At 40.3% G+C, this 23317-nt stretch overlaps 1 protein-coding gene across 3 annotated transcripts in view; it reads right to left on the bottom strand.

Moving 5' to 3' along the window:
- Positions 1 to 23317, bottom strand: part of LOC106084793 (uncharacterized) — a 200046-nt gene that overhangs the window by 106272 nt on the left and 70457 nt on the right. The window lies entirely within an intron of this gene.

The following is a 23317-nucleotide window of genomic DNA, read 5'->3' as shown; positions in this document are numbered from 1 at the left end:
AGGTATTAATTTTAATGCTAAAAAGCAGTTTAAGCTACTGTTTAATTTTGTTAATCAAAGATTTATAATTTAAGTCTTCGTAAACGATTATTATTCAAAAGGCTACAACTGAAAAGTTATTGTCAAGATTGGAAGCCAGGCGTTCAAAGTCATAAATGCAAGCTGTGCGCCACCATGGCCCCAGTAGAAAATATTTTGTACAAGCTGACCCGGGCTAAGGACGTTTGGACGTAAGGTGTACTCCATACTTTTTTTCAACCCGATATTCTCATGATGTCTGAATTAGGGGTGTTTTCAGGGGTGAGGTGTCAGCATCGTGCTCTTCTCACAAATACCATTTATTGGGTTGCCCAAAAAGTAATTGCGGATTTTTCATATAGTCGGCGTTGACAAATTTTGCATTTAATTGCATTCTTTCTTCTGTCAGTTATCAGCTGTTACTTTTAGCTTGCTTTAGAAAAAAAGTGTAAAAAAAGTATATTTGATTAAAGTTCATTCTAAGTTTTATTAAAAATGCATTTACTTTCTTTTAAAAAATCCGCAATTACTTTTTGGGCAACCCAATATTTAAACTCCATATGGCCATTGGTTTTAAGGGGGAGTTTACAGGATAAGGCGTCCCCCAAACACGTGGTCCCAAAATTAGTTATCAAATTCGTTTTCTTATCTCAAATACCTTTCATTTGAGCCACATATTGGCATGGTCGAAAAATGTTTACCCTTTGGGAGGTGTTTTGCCTTAAATACATGGTCCCAAATTTGTATGTCAAATTCGTATTCTATTCCCAAACACCTCTAAATTGAGCCCCATATTGCAATGGTCAGTAAAAAATAGCTGTTTGTGGGGTATTTTTGCAAAAGGGGTAGACGCCCAGAAAATTGGTCCCAAAAGTGGGAATCAGTTCTTGCTCTACCCCCCAACTCTTTTCACTTAAGCCCCACATTGACATGGTCCGTAAATATGCCCGGTTTAGGGGTGTTTTGGGAAGTGGGATGGTCCCCCAAACACTAAGCCCGGAAAATATATCAGCAACGTGCTCTATTCTCATATATCTATTTATCATTTATTTGAACCCCATATTGTCATTGGTCTCAAAATTGGATATAAAATTCGTTTTGTAATCTCATTTAAACTCCTTATTAAAAAAGTCAGCAAATATGTCCGGTTTGGGGTATTGACCCTAAAAACTATAAATATTTAGTTCCACTTTCTTTACGACCCAAATTGTCTTGGTGAGCAAATATGTCCTATTTGGGGGTGGTTATGGTGATGGGAGGTCCCCTAGAGAGTTGGTCCCTAATGTTGATATCAGATACGAGGTCTACTTCTAAATACCATTAATGTGAGCCTCATATTTCCATAGTCAACAAACATGACCGGCTTGGGGGGTGTTTTGGGAGATGGCCGGCCATTCAGTGAGTTGGCCTTGAAAATATATATCGGATTAGTGTTCCCCTCTAAAAACCCTCTTATTTGAGCCTCATATTGCAATAGTCAGCAAATTCGTGCTATTTAGGTGGTGTTGTGGGTGTGGCGTGGCCCCATAGACACTTTTCCCGATTATTGATTTCAGATTCATGCTTTACTCCCAAAGACCTTTCATTTGAGTCCCATATTGCTATGGTCGTAAATTTGTCCCCTTTGGGGGATGTTTTTGGGGAGTGGCGGTCCCCCAAACACTTGGTCCCACATTTGGATTTCAGATTCGAATCTACACTCAAATACCTTTTATTTAAGCCCCAGAAACTTGGTCCCACATTTGAATATTAGATTCGTATTCTACTCGCAAATACCTTTCATTTGAGTCCCATATTGCCATGGTCGGTAAATATCTCCGATTTAGGGGTTTTTGGGGGTTAGGTGGTGTTGTAGGGGTGAGGTGGCCCCATAGACACTTTTCCCGAATATTGATTTCAGATTCATGCTTTACTTCTAAAGATCTTTCATTTGAGTCCCATATTGTTATGGTCGTAAATTTGTCCCCTTTTGGAGGATGTTTTTGGGGAGTGGCGGCCCCCCAAACACTTGGTCCCATATTTGGATATCAGATTCGAATTCTACACTCAAATACCTCTTATTTAAGCCCCATATTCCTAAAAGTCACCAAATAATTCCTGTTTGGGCGGTGTTTTGCGGAAGGGATGGACCCCCAGAAACGTGGCCCCACTTTTGAATATTAGATTCGTATTCTACTCGCAAATACCTTTCATTTGAGTCCCATATTGCCATGGTCGGTAAATATGTCCGATTTAGGGGTGTTTTGGGGTTGGGGTGGTCCCCCTAACACTTGGTCCGACAATTGGATATCAAACACGTTTTCTTATCGTAAATACCTTTCATTTGAGTCCCATATTGTCGTGATTGGTTTAAATATATGTTTGGTAGGTTTTAGGGTGGGGCAGCCCCCCTAGGTACCCCATCCGAAATTTGGATACCAAATTTTTATTTTTAGGGTACTTTATGAGAGCACACAAAATTTCGCTTAAATAGCACCACCCATCTCTGAGATGTGGCGTTTCTGAAAATTAGGGTAAGGAGGAGAGTCCGCCCCCCTTCAGATATCAAAAATTTTTCACCACGGGGTCATTATGCACCATCTGTGAAAATTTCAAGAAAATCGGTTCAGCCGTTTCTGAGTCTATAAGGAACACACAAACAAACAAAGAAACCTACAAACAAACACAAATTGATTTTTACACCCTCCACCATAGGATGGGGGTATACTAATTTCGTCATTCTGTTTGTAACTTCTCGAAATATTCGTCTGAGACCCCATAAAGTATATATATCCTAGATCGTCGTGACATTTTATGTCGATCTAGCCATGTCCGTCCATCCGTCTGTCTGTCGAAAGCACGCTAACTTTCGAAAGAGTAAAGCTAGCCGCTTGAAATTTTGCACAAATACTTCTTATTAGTGTAGGTTGGTTGGGATTGTAAATGGGCCATATTGGTCCATGTTTTGATATAGCTGCCATATAAACCGATCTTGGGTCTTTACTTCTTGAGCCTCTAGAGTGCGCAATTCTTATCCGATTGGAATGAAATTTTGCACCACGTGTTTTGTTATCATATTCAACAACTGTGCCAAGTATGGTTCAAGTCGGTCCATAACCTGATATAGCTGTCATATAAACCGATCTTGGGTCTTGACTTCTTGAGCCTCTAGAGGGCGCAATTCTTCTCCGATTTGACTTAAGTTTTGCACGTGGTGTTTTGTTATGACTTCCAACTGTGCTGAGTATGGTTTAAAACGGTCCATAACCTGATATAGCTGCCATATAAACTGATCTTGGGTCTTTACTTCTTCAGCCTCTTGAGTGCGCAATTCTTATCCGATTGGAAAGAAATTTTGCACGAAGTGTTTCGTTATCATATCCAACAACTGTGCCAAGTGTGGTTCAAATCGGTTCATAACCTTATACAGCTGTCATGTTAACCGATCTTGGGTCTTGACTTCTTGAGCCTCCAGAGTGCGTTATTCTTATCCGATTTGAATGACATTTTGCACGACATGTTTTGTTATCATATTCAACAACTGTGCCAAGTATGGTTCAAATTCATAACCTGATATAGCTGTCATATAAACAGATCTGGGGACTTGACTTCTTGAGCTTCTAGAGGGCGCAATTCCTATCCGATTTGGCTGAAATTTTGCATGACGTATTTTATTCTTACTTTCAACAACGGTGTCAAATAAGGTTCCAAATCGGTTCATAACCTGATATAGCTGCCATATAAACCGATCTGGGATCTTGACTTCTTGTGTCTCTAGAGGTCGCAATTATTATCCGATTTGCCTGAAATTTTGTACCATCAACATGCGTGTTTTTTATGGTCTGAATAGGTATATAGCCCGATACAGCTCCCATATAAATCGATCTCTCTATTTTACTTCTTGAGCCCCCAGAGGGCGCAATTCTTATTCGAATTGGCTGACATTTTACACAAGTCTCCAACATATGATTTAATTGTGATCCAAACCGGACCATATCTTGATATCGCTCTAATAGCGGAGCAAATTTTCTCTTTTATCTTTTTTTTGCCTAAGAAGAGATGCCGGGAAAAGAATTCAACAAATGCCATCCATGGTGGAGGGTATATATAATTCGGCCCGGCCGAATTTAGCACGCTTTTACTTGTTATATATAAGATACCTCCTTGCTGGCCATATTCGTAATCTACTCCCGCAAACCTTTCATTCGAGCGTCATGTTGTCGTAATTTGGGGGGTTTTGAGGTCGAGGCGGACGCCCAATTACTTGGACCTCATTTTTAATAGAAAATTCGTTCTATTCTGTGCAGCCTAGGTAGATAAAGTTGCTGACCATCTCAATGTTGTGGTTCCCAACTTTCTCTATTTTCTTTATCTCCTCGGGTGTACAAGGCATTGTGGGAGTTGATACCATTCAAATTGTCTTATCTCCATTTACTGTCAGACCTACTTTCATTGATTCTCTTTCGATTCTTTCAAAAGCTGCAGTTACTTATATCGGTGACCGACCCTTGATATCGAAGTCGTCGGCATAGGCGAGTAGTATGTGGGCCATATATCGCACATAGGATTATTGATTGATTCCATAGCACGATGTGCGCTAATCAGCAATCCATGCGTGGATAGCTCGTCGGCAGCTACCGTTCCCTTCATAAATAAACTTGGGCGTAGTCCAGCCTTTCGAGAAGTTCGAGATAGGTACAAAGGCGAGTCAGACGCACAGGAACAGTAAAGCAGGCGAAAGGTTGCAAAAAAATCCTATGCTGAAGTTCGAAACCGCGCACTTATACAAAATAGGTTCGACTAGTGGCAGTATATGTAGAGCATGCGGGAAAGACGGGGAGATGTCCAAATATTCCATGTCGTTACCCAGCTTTTGCTGATTAAAGTCTGGTAATCTGTGCTAAAGTATAGATTACGAGACTTTAACCAACTTAGGGCAAAGAAGAGAACAAAAATTCAACTTAGATTAGAGTGCAATCTGAAATCAGATCTACCAAGACAATGTTTGTCCATAGTGATACCATAGTAGCGACAGCTCAAAGCCTACACGGGAAATTAAAACTACGAAGTCCACCCACAGTTACCGGGTCGCTCAAAAAACATGTAAAGATCACAGAAAGCAATCCCATGGCAGTCGGTTGTACGTACCGGATTGACCCGATGTAATCCTTCATCGGCAAGGGCTGCCGCCTCGGTGTACAATACATTTTTTTCATTTTTGTCCATAGTGCTACCATAGTAGCGACAGCTCAAAGTCTACACGGGAAATTAAAACTACGAAGTCCACCCACAGTTACCGGGTCGCTCAAAAAACATGTAAAGATCACAGAAAGCAATCCCATGGCAGTCGGTTGTACGTACCGGATTGACCCGATGTAATCCCTCATCGGCAAGGGCTGCCGCCTCGGTGTACAATACACTGCTACAACAACAACAACATAATTTCAAAGTATTTTCCTGTTACCTAGAGCTCACAACAAGCCGAACAGGCTAATATCTTCACCCCCACCTGTTTCTTCTCAATCTTATAAGACAAATTTTTTACTTAACAAAATGCGAGACACCATCTTTGGCTTAGCCATTGCCTTCTGCATGGATAAAATTAGTCATCCAGCAACAATGAAAATAGTCTCACCATACTGGTATCCCTCAACTCACTCTCCCAAAAGCTTATTTGGACAAAACAATATTGATTAATTCAACAGCAGCAGCCGAAAGAAAGATAATATTAAAGAATATAACGAAAAAAAAACATCCAAATTAGCCACTATGGCATGTGTAATGCACAAAAGTTTTAGCGCCTTTGGCAATTTTTTCCTTTTGCTTTCGCACACTAACTTGGGCATGGGGAGGATGAGAAAGATTGAGGCAAACTGCTGCATCAAATAAACTGCACATCAAGTAGCCATCCATCCAAACAGACATACTGCAAACAAAATTAATGCATGGGCTTTTCTGTGTATGTGTGTGTGTGTGCATCACAAGAAACCCCCTCAAACGATGTTCCCAATATAGCACCACCAATGCTTTATAATGAGTTTTATGTTCACTTTTCCCACGCTACAAATTCTTCAACCTACAACAACACTCTCACACTCCTTCATATTGGATTTGCCAATGAAATTTCCTGATGCCTGATTTTGCTTTCATTTTTAGTGGTCCCAAGTTCATTGGCAAACAATTGCAGTGTAGATATGCAGCAGTCTATATGGATTACGTGTTTGTGGGGATTTCAATGAAGTCTAGCAGAGATTTGTAACTGGTATAAGACGATATAGATCATATTGAAAATTGTTTAGGGATTTTTGCATCAAAAAAAAATTACATGTTCTTGCAATTGGATGGTCCTTACTCTCTTTTGATTACTTTTTATTAGCATCGTTTTTTTTAGAATGGTTTTATTCTTAGAATTTTTATTAATTCCAAGGAATCCCCAACAGAGAGGGTTGGAGGGAGAGAGAGAGAAAAAGAGAGAGTAACATGCTTGTGGGCACCATTGAGCACAGTATAAGCCTGGCAATTGAATTAGTAGCAAGTTTTATAGCATCCCTCTCTCCTGCTATAGCGAGCATCAGACACTAACGTTAAACCTAATCATCTGATATTTGAAGATTATTTCCTTCAATCTACCCACAAAAATCAGAGGTGGGCAAGAGAAGGGTCATACCGAAATAAAAAGCTTTGTATTCTGACTAATTAGCCCATTAGGTTTCAATATTTTCGGCTTTTGCTTACACAACATCACACTCTAGGTGCTTGGGCAAAGCCATTTGTGTATCTTCCACTATAGGATACCCCCACCGAAATAATAGCTTGAGCCCTTATAATTATATTTGTATGTTTTTGGTGGCCTTACCATTCCATGCTATGGCGAGTTAGCCATGTCCGTCCGACCATATATCGGACTTTCGAACAAGTGAAACTAAGGGTTTGAAAATTGGCATGCATAATTCTAATATATATAAGTCGGTTGAGATTGCTAATGGACCAATTGCTCCATGTTTACGATCTTACAATCTTATATATATTGGGTTGCCCAAAAAGTAATTGCGGATTTTCATATAGTCGGCGTTGACAAATTTTTTCACAGCTTGTGACTCTGTAATTACATTCTTTCTTCTGTCAGTTATCAGCGGTTACTTTTAGCTTGCTTTAGAAAAAAGTATATTTGATTAAAGTTCATTCTAAGTTTTATTAAAAATGCATTTACTTTCTTTTAAAAAATCGGCAATTACTTTTTGGGCAACCCAATAAAAATCAATTTGTGTTTGTTTGTAGGTTTGTTTGTTTGTTTGTGTGTTTCTTATAGACTCAGAAACGGCTGAACCTATTTTCTTGAAATTTTCACAGATGGTGCATAATGTTCCCGTGGTGAAAATAGGGTACTAAATTTTTTGATATCTGAAGGGGGGACCCTCCCCCTTACCCCAATTTTCAGAAACGCCAGATCTCGGAGATGGGTGGTGCGATTTAAGCGAAATTTTGTGTGCTCTCATATAGTACCCTAAAAATAAAAATTTGGTGTCCAAATTTCGGATGGGGTACCACCACCATGAGATGGGGGATCTACTAACCTAGTCATTCCGTTTGTAACACCTGCAAATATTGATCTGCGGCCCCATAAAGTCCATATATTCTAGATCGTCTGGACATTTTAGGTCTTTCTAGCCATGTCCGTCCATCCGTCGAAATCACGATAGCGGTCGAATGCGTAATGATAGTCTCATGAAATTTTGCACGAATGTTCAGCACTTTTAAATTCTCCAACAAGACTTAACAGGATTGGTTCCTTAAGTGTCTTGGATAGTTGCGAGAGAAGGAATTTAAGTATGTATGTACGACGCCATACTCAATCAGTTGAAGGTTGAACATCCAAGCAAATCTCTTCGAATCAGTCCCTCCTATAGAACCAAAAGTGACGGAGATTGTATTTAAACTTTTTCAGGAGTTCCGGAGTATATTGACAGTAAACCACAACTTATCTAGCAACTCCTCCGTCATTTTCCAGCCACAGTAGTTCGAAGCGTCACTGAATCTACATTGGCTATTCCCTCTGCAAATGCAAATTTGCCCATGAACATTACACTAAGGAACGGGGGCAAACTTCTCACATATCACTGAGTGCTGTCCGTTTCAAGTTTTAAGCTCAAATATAAGAGATTTCCTTTTTATAGCCGAGTCTGAATGGCATGCCGCAGTGCAACGATTTTTTGCACTGCGGCAATGGTACAGTACCACACAAATGTCACCAGCATTTGAAGGAGAAAACCACAGTTGATAATTTTTATCGATGTTCTCGCAAGTATTCGAACCCTGGTTTTCAGCGTCATAGCCGAACATGCTAACCTCTGTGCTATGGTGGCCTTCATTCCTCTACTAGGTTCATTAGCTCGAAAAATTAGTTTATTCAGAGATGCCACTGTAGCGCAGAGGTTAACATCTCCGTCTATGATGCTGGTACTGTACCATACCAAATGGTACAGTACCTCACAAATGTCGCCAGCATTTAAAGGAGAAAACCACAGTTGATCATTTTTTTTCGATGTTCTTGCAAGTATTGGAACCCAGGCTTTCAGCGTCATAGCCGAACATGCTAACCTCTGCGCTACGGTGGCCTTCATTCCTCTACTAGGTTCATTAGCTCGAAAAATTAATTTATTCCACTGTAACCCAGAGGTTAGCATCTCCGCTGAACGCCTGGGTTCGAATCCTGGCAGAAATATCAGAAAAATTTTAAGTGGTAATTATCCCCTTCTAATGCTGGCGACATTTGTACTTTGCCATTTAAAAACTTCTCCCGTTCGGACTCGGCTATAAAAAGAGGTCCCCTATCATTGAGCTTAAAATTGAATCGGACAGCACTCAATGACTTTTGAGGAGTTTGTCCCAGTTCCTTAATGGATGTTAATGGGCAAAATTTTGCATTCAGAGATACTGCAAGCACTTCCTTCTCACTGTCCTCGAAATCAAGGCATTGAGCCCACACCAACTGCCCACATTGCCAGAATTGCAAATGCAGCTATCATTATTCCTGCCTAAAAGACCTTTGCCTCATGCGGGAGTCTTATCGAAATACCGGTATCGTATGTATTGGAGTAGACCTTACACACCGTAGCTTAATCCATCAATTCTCATTCGATTCCATCAATTCCATCCTTCTCATTCGAGAAAACGAAGTCTACTTGAGGTTCTATCTCTCCTTCGCATCTCTAGACCCCATATCCATCAAACACAGCATCTACTTCCAAAACTTCTCTATCGAGAAAACGAACTCTTAATACCGATACTGTCGTGGCGCCATTTAGTCTCAGATCTTCCTCTGCCCACCCTCTGCATCTATGGTATCTTGAATGCAACAGTGGATGAATCCATCCTCCTTAAACATACCAAACTCACTTAGCCTGAACGCGATCTTAGCATCTATGCCGCCAAGATTGCGAATAAAGACTTTAGTCAGTTGCATATTTGGCATCGCTTTCGAACTTGCCTGCTATGTGGATCGCAAAGCTCCCTTTATTCCAATGCAGACCTGGGCCTTTGACATTTTCGCACCCGCATACATCCAGTAAATAATTTTTGGGTTAACTTCCCATATCCTACAGAATGTCCTTCAGCAAGAGTCTTACGTTCGCTTTCGGCTTCGTTCCATCCTACTCTCTGTCAGGAATGTTTCAGGTATTGCCCCACCTTCGACAACTGCAGAGTGATCCCGTCCGTATAAGGTAAATTAATATCCCATGTCTTTTTTTCGCCAAGGAAAAGCACCTACTGTGCCTTTTCTTATTTGTCCAATTTAAGTTTGTGTCTTAATATCTTTCAAAATATTTTTGGAGGGCCAAAACTTTCCCATATATATCTCTCGCTCTTGCCACAAATTCCCATTATAACCTAAAAGCGTAATACCGGTAGCCAGCCTAACAGGCAGCCACATCATCTTCACCATCACCATCATCATCAGCAACAGTCTGATGACCCTGCGCACAGCCTTGCTGCAAACAAAAAAAAATATTTCCTTGGGATTTTCCTCGAAAATATTCAATGTTTTTGGGACTTTATGCCACATCGAGATGTATCACTCACCCAGAGTGGCTGATGTCGACGACGACGACGACGACGAAAGCGATGATGGTGATGATGCTGGTGGTTGTTTAGAAGGGGCAATATGCAAAAGTTGCCCATGAACCATGGCAGAATGCCGCCGCTGTTACACGAAACACTTGGTTCACCACACTACGTGTTGTGGCGGTTATAGCTGCACAGTTGGCAACAATAAAACACAGTATTTAGAATAGCCAACAAGGTGAGCAGCATGAGTAGGAGAAGGGGGGCGTAGAGAAATGATGGTGTTTTAGCTGTATGGAAGTTTTTTTTTTTAGGACCATATAACTTCCAAGTAGCTCTCACACTTTTGTTTTTTTTTTTTGTTTTCTTCATCCAACTGAAGCTGGGGCCCATATTATGGTTGTTGCTTTTTACCAATCACCATGGTGGTCAATTATCCTGACTTTAGCTTTGGCTACCGGTATTGAGTTTTGCTCAAGCTAATGGTGGTTTTCGTTGGTATTTTGTTTACGCCAAGCTTTATGGATTTATGAGAGAAAAACAGAGGAAGATATGCTTGGCCGCTAAAGAAATGCACACCCAACACCATGGTATGCTTAAAATGCCTGAGTGAGTGAGTGGAGTAGTAACGCAGTGGGAAGGCATTCCTCTCATTTAGCCTTAAACTAAAATCTTGGCAGCAAAACACTAAAACAAAAAAAAATAAAACACCAAAATAATAAAGCATTCTGTAGGGAGGCCGAAAGCGGACGGACAGACAGACAAACGAGCAACGCAGTAAAGCCTAACGCTTATGCGTGATATTGATCGGCGCTTCGATGCACACATAATCTGTAATGCTACCACGGTGTCTCAGACAGACTCAAAGTATCAGCATACAAAATTCTTAGGCTTTTATGGTAGAATTTTTTTTTTCCTGTGGTTTTGCAAGCCTCCTCCCCTGCTTACTCTTAATAACGGATTGTTCCTTATGCAGTAGTTAGGCAATCCTTGCTGCTTGCATAGTTATTTCATCATATTTTTGATTTCTTGTGGGATTTTCTTTTTTTTTTGAGGTGGCTCCTTTTAATATTTTGCTACCGGGCAACATTTGTAAAAATTTCATCTGCATGCTGCATATTTTGTATGTTAAATGTGTAGCCTAAATGATGATAGTGGATACCACCAGATTCTCAGTCAAACTCTGTGTTCGAGTCTTAGTCTGAGGTTTACACAACGACTACTTCATTGTGGCAGTTTCAGCTATTTTATCTGCTTTTGTACCCCATGATTGCCTTAATTTGCGTGCGAAAGTTTTTAATAAATGTACAGAGATTAGTTTTTTCTTTTTTTTTTTAAAAAAAATCAAACAAGGAATGTCTACTTGCAGCAAGTTCCCATGAATGTAGTCCTCCTATAGCAGCTTCAAAGAATTTTATGCTCATTTTTGGTTTAGTTTTTTTTTTAGTTTTTTTTTTCAAGAAATGATGTCAATGAAAGGCAAAGCAGGTTGAAATTTATGGTCATTTGAAGACTGGGATGAGAAAAAATGGGAATATATTGGGTTGCCCAAAAAGTAATTGCGGATTTTTCATATAGTCGGCGTTGACAAATTTTTTCACAGCTTGTGACTCTGTAATTGCATTCTTTCTTCTGTCAGTTATCAGCTGTTACTTTTAGCTTGCTTTAGAAAAAAAGTTTATTTGATTAAAGTTCATTCCAAGTTTTATTAAAAATTCATTTACTTTCTTTTAAAAAATCCGCAATTACTTTTTGGGCAACCATATTTGCTGCTAAAGATTTCTAGTTTCGCCCCTATTTAAGTTGCAAATTTATAAATTTTCCCTTGAAAATTAAAAGACAATCCAGAGATATCAATAAGGGGTTTTCCAATTTAAGTGAAAGCTTAAACTTGACCTAATGACCGAGTCTAAAAAACGCCGTCACTTTAGCTATACATGGCTAAGGATGTAAAAAAGTGTCGCCTGCATTAGTGAGGCAAAAGGAATCGCTGATATATTTTTCTTCCCCATTAAAATGCAAGAAACTTCCACCTAAGTTCCTGATCCTCGCAAACATTTTAAGGATTTAACTATGCAAAACTGGAGGCCACCGTAGCGCAGAGGTTAGCATGTCTGCCTATGACGCTGAACGCCTGGATTCGAATCCTGGCGAGACCATCAGAAAAAAGAAATCTTATTATGTGTGGCGACTTCAACTGTCATCCTCAGATATGAGGTTGCACCGATACTGATACCCGAGGAGAAGACATGCTTCAGTTTATAGAAGACAGAGACCTTGTGCTTCTGAATGACGGTTCACTGATATATTTCGGAAGCACCACACCCTCCCCATTGGACCTATCAATTTGTAGTCCTGCAATTGCGCTGGCGAGACCATCAGAAAAAATAAATTTTTCAGCGTTGTGGTTTTCCGCTTCTCCTAATACTGGCAACATTTGTGCGGTACTATGCCATGTAATAGTTCTTTCCAAAGAGGTGGCACGCCGTTCGGACTCGGCTACAAAAGACAGGCCCCTTATCATTGAGCTTAAACTTGAATCGGACTGTGAGAAGTTTGCCCCTGTTACTTAGTGGAATATTCATGGGCAAAATTTGTAAAACTGCCCTTCGAATATCTGGACTCTCCAAGTAGAGACCGGCGTACGAACTGTATAGAAAGTTGTTGTTGTTGTAGCCACATTTTCATGTGAAGGTGGCGATCCCCGTCAGGCTGCTGTAGGTTAGAAAGCTCATTTCGGTCGAATGGTCCGATCGGCACGGAACATATTGGTCATTGGCTATTTAAAGGTGGCAATAACTGGCCTTGTCATATCGAGCATCATAGGCACTTGGTATTTGTGCAAGAGCCGGTTCCTCCCGAACTCTCTCTCCTTATGAAGCATTCTACTATCTGCAACCTGTGGCCCAGTAACTCGCAGCTAAGATTCCCGCGACAGCAATGAACACCACACAGATCTTACCTCAATGTTCCAGCCTGTGTGGTACTCACAGTAATCCCGTGCCGGGGTGTAAAAAGTGCAATACCGATATTACCACTTTGCAGGACTCTTGAAATTTCGAAATGGAGTTTCACTTTAGAAACGCCGAAAAAAATTATTTTCCAATTCAAGTTTGTGTCTTAAGTCTTTTGAACGAACGAACATGTTCCTTATACACATGTCGTGTATGTGTCAAGTTTGTGTCTTAAGTCTTTTGTACGAGCATGTTTCTAATACACATGTCGTGTATGTATATTTGTATAATTTTTTTGGAAATATTTTTGGAGTGCCAAAAACTTTCCCATATTTTTGCTCCTACTACAAATTCCCATTATAACCCAAGAGCGTAATACTGGTAGCCAGCCTATCAGCCAGCCACATCATCTTCACTATCAACATCAGCAGACTGATGACCCTCGGCACATATGGCTTTACTACAAACAAAACATTGAGATTTCCATGTTGATGTGTTGACCTGTTTTATTTTATATTTCGTGTTATTTTGGGCTTGATGTCATGTTATTTTCCATTGATCATGATCCTCATCTTTTTTTGTTTTTTTTTTTTTTTTGAATTGAAGAATATAAATTGAAGGGTTATTTAACAATCTCAAAAATATTCCACACTTTGGCAACTTCTTTGCTTCATTGAAATGAATCACTCAGAGTGTGTGATATCGATGACAAGAAGTGCGATAAAATAATACCCCGAAATGAAGAGTAACCTCAAAAAAAACTATTTTACGAACTCTTTGTTACTCACATATTCTCTGATAGTTTTTATACCCTCCACCATAGGATGGGGGTATACTAATTTCGTCATACTGTTTGTAATTCCTCGAAATATTCGTCTAAGACCCCATAAAGGATATATATTCTTGATCGTCTTTATGTTCTGAGTCGATTTAGACATGTCCTTCCGTCTATCTGTCTATCGAAAGCACGCTAACTTACGAAGGAATAAAGCTAGCCGCTTGAAATTTTGCACAAAATACTTCTTACTAGTGTAGATGGGCCATACTGGTACATGTTTTGAAATTGCTCCCATATAAAAAGATCTCCAGTGTATTATTCTTGAGCATTTTCTAAAACATTCAACAAATGTTTCAAATATGGTCCCAATAGGTCTAAAACCTGATATACCTCTCATATAAACCGATCTTGAATCTTGAGACACCAGAGGGCGCAATTCTTATCCGATTTGACTGAAATGTTCCATGAAGTGTTTTGTTATGATTTCCAACCACTGTGCTAAGTATGGTTTAAATCGGTCCAGAACCTGATATAGCTGTCATATAAACCGATCTGGGGTATTGACTTCTTGAGCCCCTAGAGGGCGCAATTCATATCTGATTTGGCTGAAATTTTCCATGAGGTGTTTTGTTATGATTTCCAACCACTGTGCTAAGTATGGTTGAAATCTGCCAATAACCTGATATAGCTGTCATATAAACCGATCTGGGGTCTTGACTTCTTAAGCCCCTAGAGGGCGCAATTCTTATCTGATTTGGCTGAAATTTTCCATGGAGTGTTTTTTTATGATTTCCAACAACTGTGCTAAGTATGGTTAAAATCGGTCCAGAACCTGATATAGCTGTCATATAAACCTATCTGGGGTCTTGACTTCTTGAGCCCCTAGAGGGCGCAATTCTTATACGATTTGGCTGAAATTTTCCATGAGGTGTTTTGTTATGATTTCCAACAACTGTGCTAAACATGGTTGAAATCGGCCCATAACCTGATATTGCTGTCATATAAACCAATCTGGGGTCTTGACTTCTTGAGCCTCTAGAGGTCGCAGTTCTTATCCGATTTGGCTGACCTATTTCTTTACGACTTCAAACAACTTTGCTAAGTATGGTTCAAATCGGTCCATAACCTAATATAGCCGCCATATAAACCAATCTTGAATCTTGATTTCTTGAGTCACTAGTGGGCGAGATTCCTATCCAATTTTGCATGAGGTCTTTTGTCATTACTTCCAAAAACTGTGCTTAGTATGGTTCAAATCGGCCCAGGTTTTGATATATCTGCCATATAAACCGTTTTTGAATCTTGATTTCTTGAGCCACTATAGAATGCAATTCTTTTCCGATTTGTCTAAAATTTAGCATGAGGTGTTTTGTTATGACTTTCAACAACTGTGCTAATCATGGTTCAAATCATTGAACAACCTGATATAGTTGCCATAAAAACCGATCGGCAATCTTTTTTGAGCCTCTAGAGGGCGCAATTATAATCCAATTTGGCTGACATTTTGTACAACGGCTTTTTCCATGACCTTCTACATACGTGTCAAATATGCTCTGAAGCGCTTTATAGTCTGATACAGCTCCCATGTAAACTGATCTCCGTATTTTACTTCTTGAGCCCCTAAAGGGCGCAATTCTTATTCGATTTGGCTGAAATTTTACACAATGACTTTTACTATGGTCTCCAACATTCAATTCAATAATGGTCCGAATCGGACCATAACTAAATATAGCTCCAGTAGCATAGCAATTTATTTATTTTATCCTTTGTTTTCGTTAAAAGAGATACCGGGAAAAGGACTCGAAAATGCGATTCATGGTGGAGGGTATGTAAGATTCGGCCTGGCCGAACTTGCCATGCTTTTACTTGTTTTATCTTAACTTGCTCAAAGGGTTGCCAACTATAAGCGCTGTTCAACATCCTGCCATTTCAAGCTCTTGTTTACTAAGTTGACGTGCTGCTGTATACTTCTACACACCTTTTGTCTCTTTATACGCGTCGCACCTGCCTCACCCAGGTTCCTGTTTCATCATTTCATTCGAATCCTATCTATGGACTTTCCATGTTTTCTGCTACGATCATTGTTCCTGCCTAAAATCTGAAACAAAATCCGTCACTGCGGATTAGACGACGTTGCCGGTTCCATCTGTATCCGTTACTGCGGATTTGACAACGTTACCGATTCCATCTTGAATCCATTGCTGCGGATTCGTGTGCGTCTACTGAGCGCTTGTGCGTGAATGCAGAAACCGTAACTGCGGGTTCATCGTTATTTTATTCGTCTTCGGAATACAGAAATGCTTAGTCTGAATCCATTACTGTGGATTCGGCGATTACCTTACTATATAGACTTTTGCCTATCTGAATGTGAGCTTACCTGCGTTGTTCATTTATTTGCATCTTCCTGGTTATACTTAATGGATATTAAAACTGTTATTTAATATTTTTACTTGTATGGTTTTCCCAGCTGCCACTAGCTGATTTAGCCGCGAGAACCAGGCAACGGCATTCGAAATGCTCCACCGTCTCGTTGTGTTGCCCATATTCCCTACACACGATATCACTTGCCGCACTGTGTCATAATCGGAATCTTCCCTTCGTAGTTCCGCGTAGTTCCAATCCCAAGTAGAACCTCAGCAAAAATGTTTAGTATTGGGTCTCCCTTCATTCAGTAGTGGTTTTCCTTTCATTTGTGATATATTCACCCAAGCAGCACGCCATTCGGAGCAATAAGTGGTCCCTGATCATTGGACTTAAACTTTAATTGGACTGCACTCATGAAGGCCACTGTGGCGCAGAGGTTAGCATGTCCGCCACTCAACCTCCAGGTTCGAATCCTGGCGAGAACATCCGAAAAAATGTTCAGCGTAGTCATAAGGTTCACTCTTGACGTCCTCGCTTTGATGCCAAACCAAGCTGCGATGTCTGTTATCTCCCCCTGTATGACCGTGTTATGTTCAATCAATTTGGAAGAGATCAAAGTCCCTCGGTCCTCAAAGTAGACTCTCATATTTACTCTGTCTTCTAGCTTTGATGCATCCGTGTGGCATGAACTGCCAGGTGGCAATATCAATACCCCTTCCAATCCATCCAGGTTTCCTATCGTTGCACAATGGACCAAACGTAAAAAAAATCGAAAAAAGTCTACAACTTCTTATCTGTTGAACTTAGCGGTACATATTTTGTGGACATTTGTAGAGGAGGACAAAGGCTTAAGGAAAGTGGTGCTGTATGTCCATATCTTTAATACAAGGTGAGATACAGGGTGTCAAAATTGACCACTTTTGACTTCTCCAACCTTCTGGGAACCATAACTTTTGATCTACTGAACCGATTTGCATGATTTAGGACTCGACGAGATCTAAAAAATTGGTTCAGTTGATCAAAAGTTATGGCCCCCAGAAGGTAGGAGAAGTCAAAAGTGGCCAACTTTGACACCTTGTATTAAAGACATAGAATGATAGCAGCACGGTCCTGAAAGCCTCCTCTACAAATATCAGGAACATTTTGTACCGCTAAGATCAGCAGTTGAAAAGATGTAGACTTATTTCCACTTTTTAGCCGTTTGGCCCACTGTGCGTCGCCTCGATTATCCCGCCAAATTATAATCTGCTCCTATATTCCATCCACTCTTCCTTCGCCTTAAGATTCATAGCCGCAATGGCCGCCTGAAACTTAATATGTATGCCAATAGATTGGACCTCTAGAATAATCTCCAGTGCCCTAGTAATGCCGGAAATGCGGTTTCGTATTTTAAAGCCACATGTTTTCAATTAACATCAATATTATCCTAAGAGTGTTACTTGTCGTCTTTGATGTTGGGATTTTCACCAGGCACCCCATATATTATCCAGTTTTAAAAACCCTTAACCACGATGATGGCTTATAAATAGAATAGAGTTAGATTTATTTCAATGCAAATTACTAACTTTATGCACCATTTAACATAAAAAACCCCCCACACATATTGTTTTCAAAAAATAATATTCATACTAATCAAAAGACTTAAGAAACGAACTCGTTTTTTACCGCACTCAAATCAGCATAAGTCAGAAGAACTGAAGACACAAACATAACTCACACAAACTGAAAAATACCAGAATCTCATTCAAATCAACTCCTTTTACGCAATTTCAACAAGAAATACAACATCATATGTAAATCACTTGGCTTCCAGATGCTCATTTGGCATATAAAAAAAACCATTAAAATATTCATCCATCATTTATGCCACAATTTCATTGGTAAGTTACGACAAAGCCTCACTTAAACCAAAAACAAAATTAAAACACACACACACGAGGTATTTTCTTGTTGTTGTTGTTGCTGGGGTTGCTTTGTATATGTGTTCGCACCATATACGTGGGTATGTTTAACGAGTATTAATGTTTATTGGACAGATACGCGTAAAAATCATTGATGCGTGTGACACTTAACGAATGTTTAGTTCACTCCCTGCCACCACACATGGATACAAGCCCATACGTCAGTTATAAGCTCAGTCTCTTTCTCTGTCTTTTGTCTCTCTCTCTCTCTCTCTCTCTCTCTCTTTGTTTTACTTTTGATAGGAGCTTTAACATTGGACATGCCAATGGCCTCATATGGTGACGAGTAGGTTTCGTTTAAAAACAAGTGGCTTCCTAACTGAAGACATTGATGTGCATGTGTGTGTGTGTGTGTGTTTCTTTTTTTCTTATGCTGATCTTGGTTTTTTTTCTTACCCATAGCCCCGCATGGGGGCTTTGGTTGCTACTCTTTTTTGCTAAATGTTGGCAGATTTTATACGCTTGAAAGAGCAATCGCCTACTTTATATGTATGTTGGTATGCATGGCTTTTATACGCTATCTTTCGCTCTGTCTGTCTGTCTGTCTGTCTCTCGGGCATTGCCTTATGGGAGAATGTGCGACTTCGACCAATTAGTTTGTTTTTATGTATGTTTACTTGATAAATTGCAGAAGCGTGTGTTGGTTGTCATGTCATGCTATGCCATATGCCATGACGATGACGATGACAAAGATAATGATGACGATGAGCATGAATTTGATGCTGCAAATGGTCAATCGCCTGGCATTGATGATGATACAATGAAGGCACCGATAATTATGTTGACAAGGAGTTGATTTTGTTTAAATGATGATGAAACCATAATGAAAAGAAATATTTTTTGATTCAGCTTATGGTGTTGGTGGGGAGGCCCAGTTATTAGTGGTAGTCTGCATTGTGACGTACCAAGAAAATCAAAGAACTAGAAAAATTGTTGTTATTTCTCCCAAAGGGGGGGTGCGTAAACCTTATTTGTCCAAGAGAATGTATATCACCAGAAAATGGAAAATTTTGTTTGGATATAGATGCCGTATAAAGAGGCCAGCGTAGCGCAGAGGTTAGCATGTCCGCCTATGACGCTGATCGATTGGGTTCGAATCCTGGCAGGACCATCAGAAAATTTTTCAGCGGTGGTTATTCCCTCTTAATGCTGGCGACATTTGTGAGGTACTTTGCCATGCAAAAACTTCTCCCCGAAGAGGTGTCGCTCTGCGGCACGCCGTTTGAACGCGGCTATGAAAAAAGGTCCCTATTCAATGAGCTTAAAATTGAATCGGACAGTACTCATTGATATGTGAGAAGTTTGCCCCAGTTCCTTAATGGAATGTTCACGGGCAAATTTGCATAAAGATACCATCCATATTTCAATTATTGGGTTGTAGTGAATGTAGTTTAAAAACTGTAGTGGGAGCTATATCCAAATTTAAACCGAATTCGATGAAATTTAGCAGCTGCATTCAGATGGATAATAAAATACTCCATACCAAATTTCTTGAAATCGGTTGAAAGTCGTTGTAACTACTTCGTTATAAGTTTTAACCGGGCGATAAACATATGGGAGCTAAATCTGAATCTGAACCGATTTTTACCACATATCACAGCGTTCATCTTTAGGCAAAAAAGTGATATGTGAAAATGTTCGTAACGATTGGATAACAAATGACAAATGTCTTGAGTATAAAAAACGAGAAACGGACAAACGGTGCAGAAAAGATGCACGGACTATGGATGCCCACCACCTCGAATATATAAAGGGTGATTTTTTTGAGGTTAGGATTTTCATGCATTAGTATTTGACAGATCACGTGGGATTTCAGACATGGTGTCAAAGAGAAAGATGCTCAGTATGCTTTGACATTTCATCATGAATAGACTTATTAACGAGCAACGCTTGCAAATCATTGAATTTTATTACCAAAATCAGTGTTCGGTTCGAAATGTGTTCATTCACCGTAACGTTGCGTCCAACAGCATCTTTGAAAAAATACGGTCCAATGATTCCACCAGCGTACAAACCACACCAAACAGTGCATTTTTCGGGATGCATGGGCAGTTCTTGAACGGCTTCTGGTTGCTCTTCACTCCAAATGCGGCAATTTTGCTTATTTACGTAGCCATTCAACCAGAAATGAGCCTCATCGCTGAACAAAATTTGTCAAAATTTGAACACATTTCGAACCGAACACTGATTTTGGTAATAAAATTCAATGATTTGCAAGCGTTGCTCGTTAGTAAGTCTATTCATGATGAAATGTCAAAGCATACTGAGCATCTTTCTCTTTGACACCATGTCTGAAATCCCACGTGATCTGTCAAATACTAATGCATGAAAATCCTAACCTCAAAAAAATCACCCTTTATGTTAACCATATCTCGTCATAATGTTAACCCAGAGAAGACTCAATGTTAACCCTGAGAAGACTGAAATATGCCTGTTCACGATGAAGACGAAGGTGGGCCAATTTAACGCATCACGTTTCCTCAATAAGAAGATTTCGATATCTGACAAGGTCAAATATTGGGTTGCCCAAAAAGTAATTGCGAATTTTTCATATAGTCGGCGTTGACAAATTTTTTCAAAGCTTGTGACTCTGTAATTGCATTCTTTCTTCTGTCAGTTATCAGCTGTTACTTTTAGCTTGCTTTAGAAAAAAAGTTTAAAAAAATATATTTGATTAAAGTTCATTCTAAGTTTTATTAAAAATGCATTTACTTTCTTTTAAAAAATCTGCAATTACTTTTTGGGCAACCCAAACTTAGGTGTGATCTTGGACAGGAAACTGAATTGGAAGTGTCACATTCAGGAGCGTACTGAGAAGGCTCACAGATGTTGGGCACTATGTAGACGGACCGTATGCTCGAAATGGGGCCTGAATCCTAGGATAGTCCACTGGCTCTATAGGAGCGTGATTAGACCAATTCTTACTTACGCCTCAGTAGTTTGGTGGACTGTTATGGAGAAAAAGTGCAACATAAGGACCATACAACAGGTTCAGAGAACATGTTGTCTTGGCATAGGCGGAGCGATGAAGACCACCACCAGGGCACTGGAGACTATTCTAGATATCCGACCCATTGACATACAGGTTAAGTGTGAGGCAGCCACTACGGCTATGAGACTTAAGGCGATGGTGGAATGGATTGAGGATGGGAGCAGCTCATACTATCGCGGTATAATCGAGGCGACGATAGGAAACCTGGAAGGAGGTGGAGAGGTTTCCGATCGGATACCTAAGATGAACCTTGAAGTCGAGTGCGACGCACTGCTGCCATCGGCACAGTCTTGGATTGACGGAACCCTAGTATTGCCATCTAGAAGATCATGTTACACGGATGGATCAAAGCTAGAGGACAGAGTGGGCCTGGGGGTTTACATTGAAAACCCAGGGACTGAGATCTGTTTTAGACTGCCTGACCATAATACGGTCCTGCAGGCGGAGATGCGGGCGATCATGAAATGCGTGAAGTGGGGTGGTGCTAACGCGAGGACGTCGAGTGTGAACATCTTTACCGACAGTAAAATTGCCATAAGGGCAATAACAACCAGGACGGTTCGTGACCCAACAGTCTTGCAGTGTAAGAAGGAGATTAACGCATTCTCTGAGTATGGCAAAACCGCATCGTTTGGGTGCCGGGCCGTAACTGAGTAAGGGGAAATGAAAGGGCAGACGATTTGGCGGTGAAGGCCAGAGGACTGCCGTCAATAAACTTGGTTAACCCGAAGACTTTCGCGTCGATGTAGTCCGAGTTAAGGGAATGGGCGACGAATGCGCATGCAATATTGTGGAACAGCGAAACGGTCGGTAGGACGGCGAAAATCCTATGGGGGGATCCAGATCGTGAGAAGACGAGGCTATTACTGAAAGGAAGCAAGATGGAGGTCAGTATAGCTACTGGTATCATAACGGGACGCATAGGTCTTCGAGCTCACTTATGTAAAATCAGTGCGGCAAGTTCCTTTGTCATTGCCCGGCCGGTACTTAGGTGGAGACACAATATCAGACATGAACCAACTTAGGGGAGTGGCATTGAAAACAATTAAGGATTTTGTAAGTAGCACGGAATTCCTAACTTAAAATTTTCTTTTAAGAGGTTACTTTATAGTTTTTAGAGCGCACAACAAGCCGATTACTGGCTTAGGTGTATGTCCATAGTGGCATGGGGCGGATTAATATCGGCACCCTCTTTTCAACCTAACCTAACCATATCTCGTCATAGAACTGTGAAAAATTTATTATGAGCCCATATTTATTTAAAGATCTAGAACAACTCTTGGTATCAAATTCATCGGTTAAACAAATCGGGATATCGGTATATATATGGCAGCTATATCCAAATACATACCGATCTGAATCATATATGTCGAAGAGCTGTAAAGGGCTCACTGTGCCAATTGTTAGTGAAATCGGACAATAAGTCGGGTGATCGGTATATAAGGCAGCTATATCGAAATATAGACCAATCTTGACCACACTCGGTACAAATGACGAGGGACCTGACACAACTCGTTGTGCTAAATTTCAGCGAAATTGGTTAACCAATACACCTTTTATGGGCCTAAAACCTTAAATCGGGAGATATGTATATATGACAGCTATATCCAAATCTCAACCGATCTGGAACGTATTCAACAGCGAAGGGCCTAATATATCTCGCTATCCCATATTTCAACGAAATCGGACAATATATGTTCCTATTAGAGGCCCTAGACCTTAAATCGATAGATCGGTCTATATGGCAGCACAAGGATGTCGAGAGTCCTAACACAACTTGCCGTCCCAAATTTCAGCGAAATTGCATAATTAATGTGGCTTCAATGCGCCTTAGAACTTAAATGTAGAAATGCTGTCCAATCGAAAGAGGAGGCATTCAGAAACTGGCGTCTGAACAATAACACCAATACTGAACTGCTGCTCAAACACGCAAGAACTTCGTGTGCCAAGGTACTTAGATGCGAAAAGTTTCTTAACGAACAATGTCTACGTGCAAAGTTATTACTTCTCGAAGGGGAAGTGGAGCTTTTGGTCATTTGTAAAAAGAGAAAGGGACAACTCGACGACTATTCCGATTCTAGTTAAAGATGACCAGATATTCACTGTCCCGGTTAATAAGGCTAACCTATTGGCCAAGATGTTTGCAGGGAATACCTCCTTGCTGGAAAGCAATCAACCACCACCTATGATTTCAGGCGTATCTGGTTCG

This window comes from Stomoxys calcitrans, chromosome 2, assembly GCF_963082655.1.
Source record: "Stomoxys calcitrans chromosome 2, idStoCalc2.1, whole genome shotgun sequence".
Classification (NCBI taxonomy): domain Eukaryota; kingdom Metazoa; phylum Arthropoda; class Insecta; order Diptera; family Muscidae; genus Stomoxys; species Stomoxys calcitrans.
This window is presented reverse-complemented; position numbering and strand designations above follow the sequence as displayed.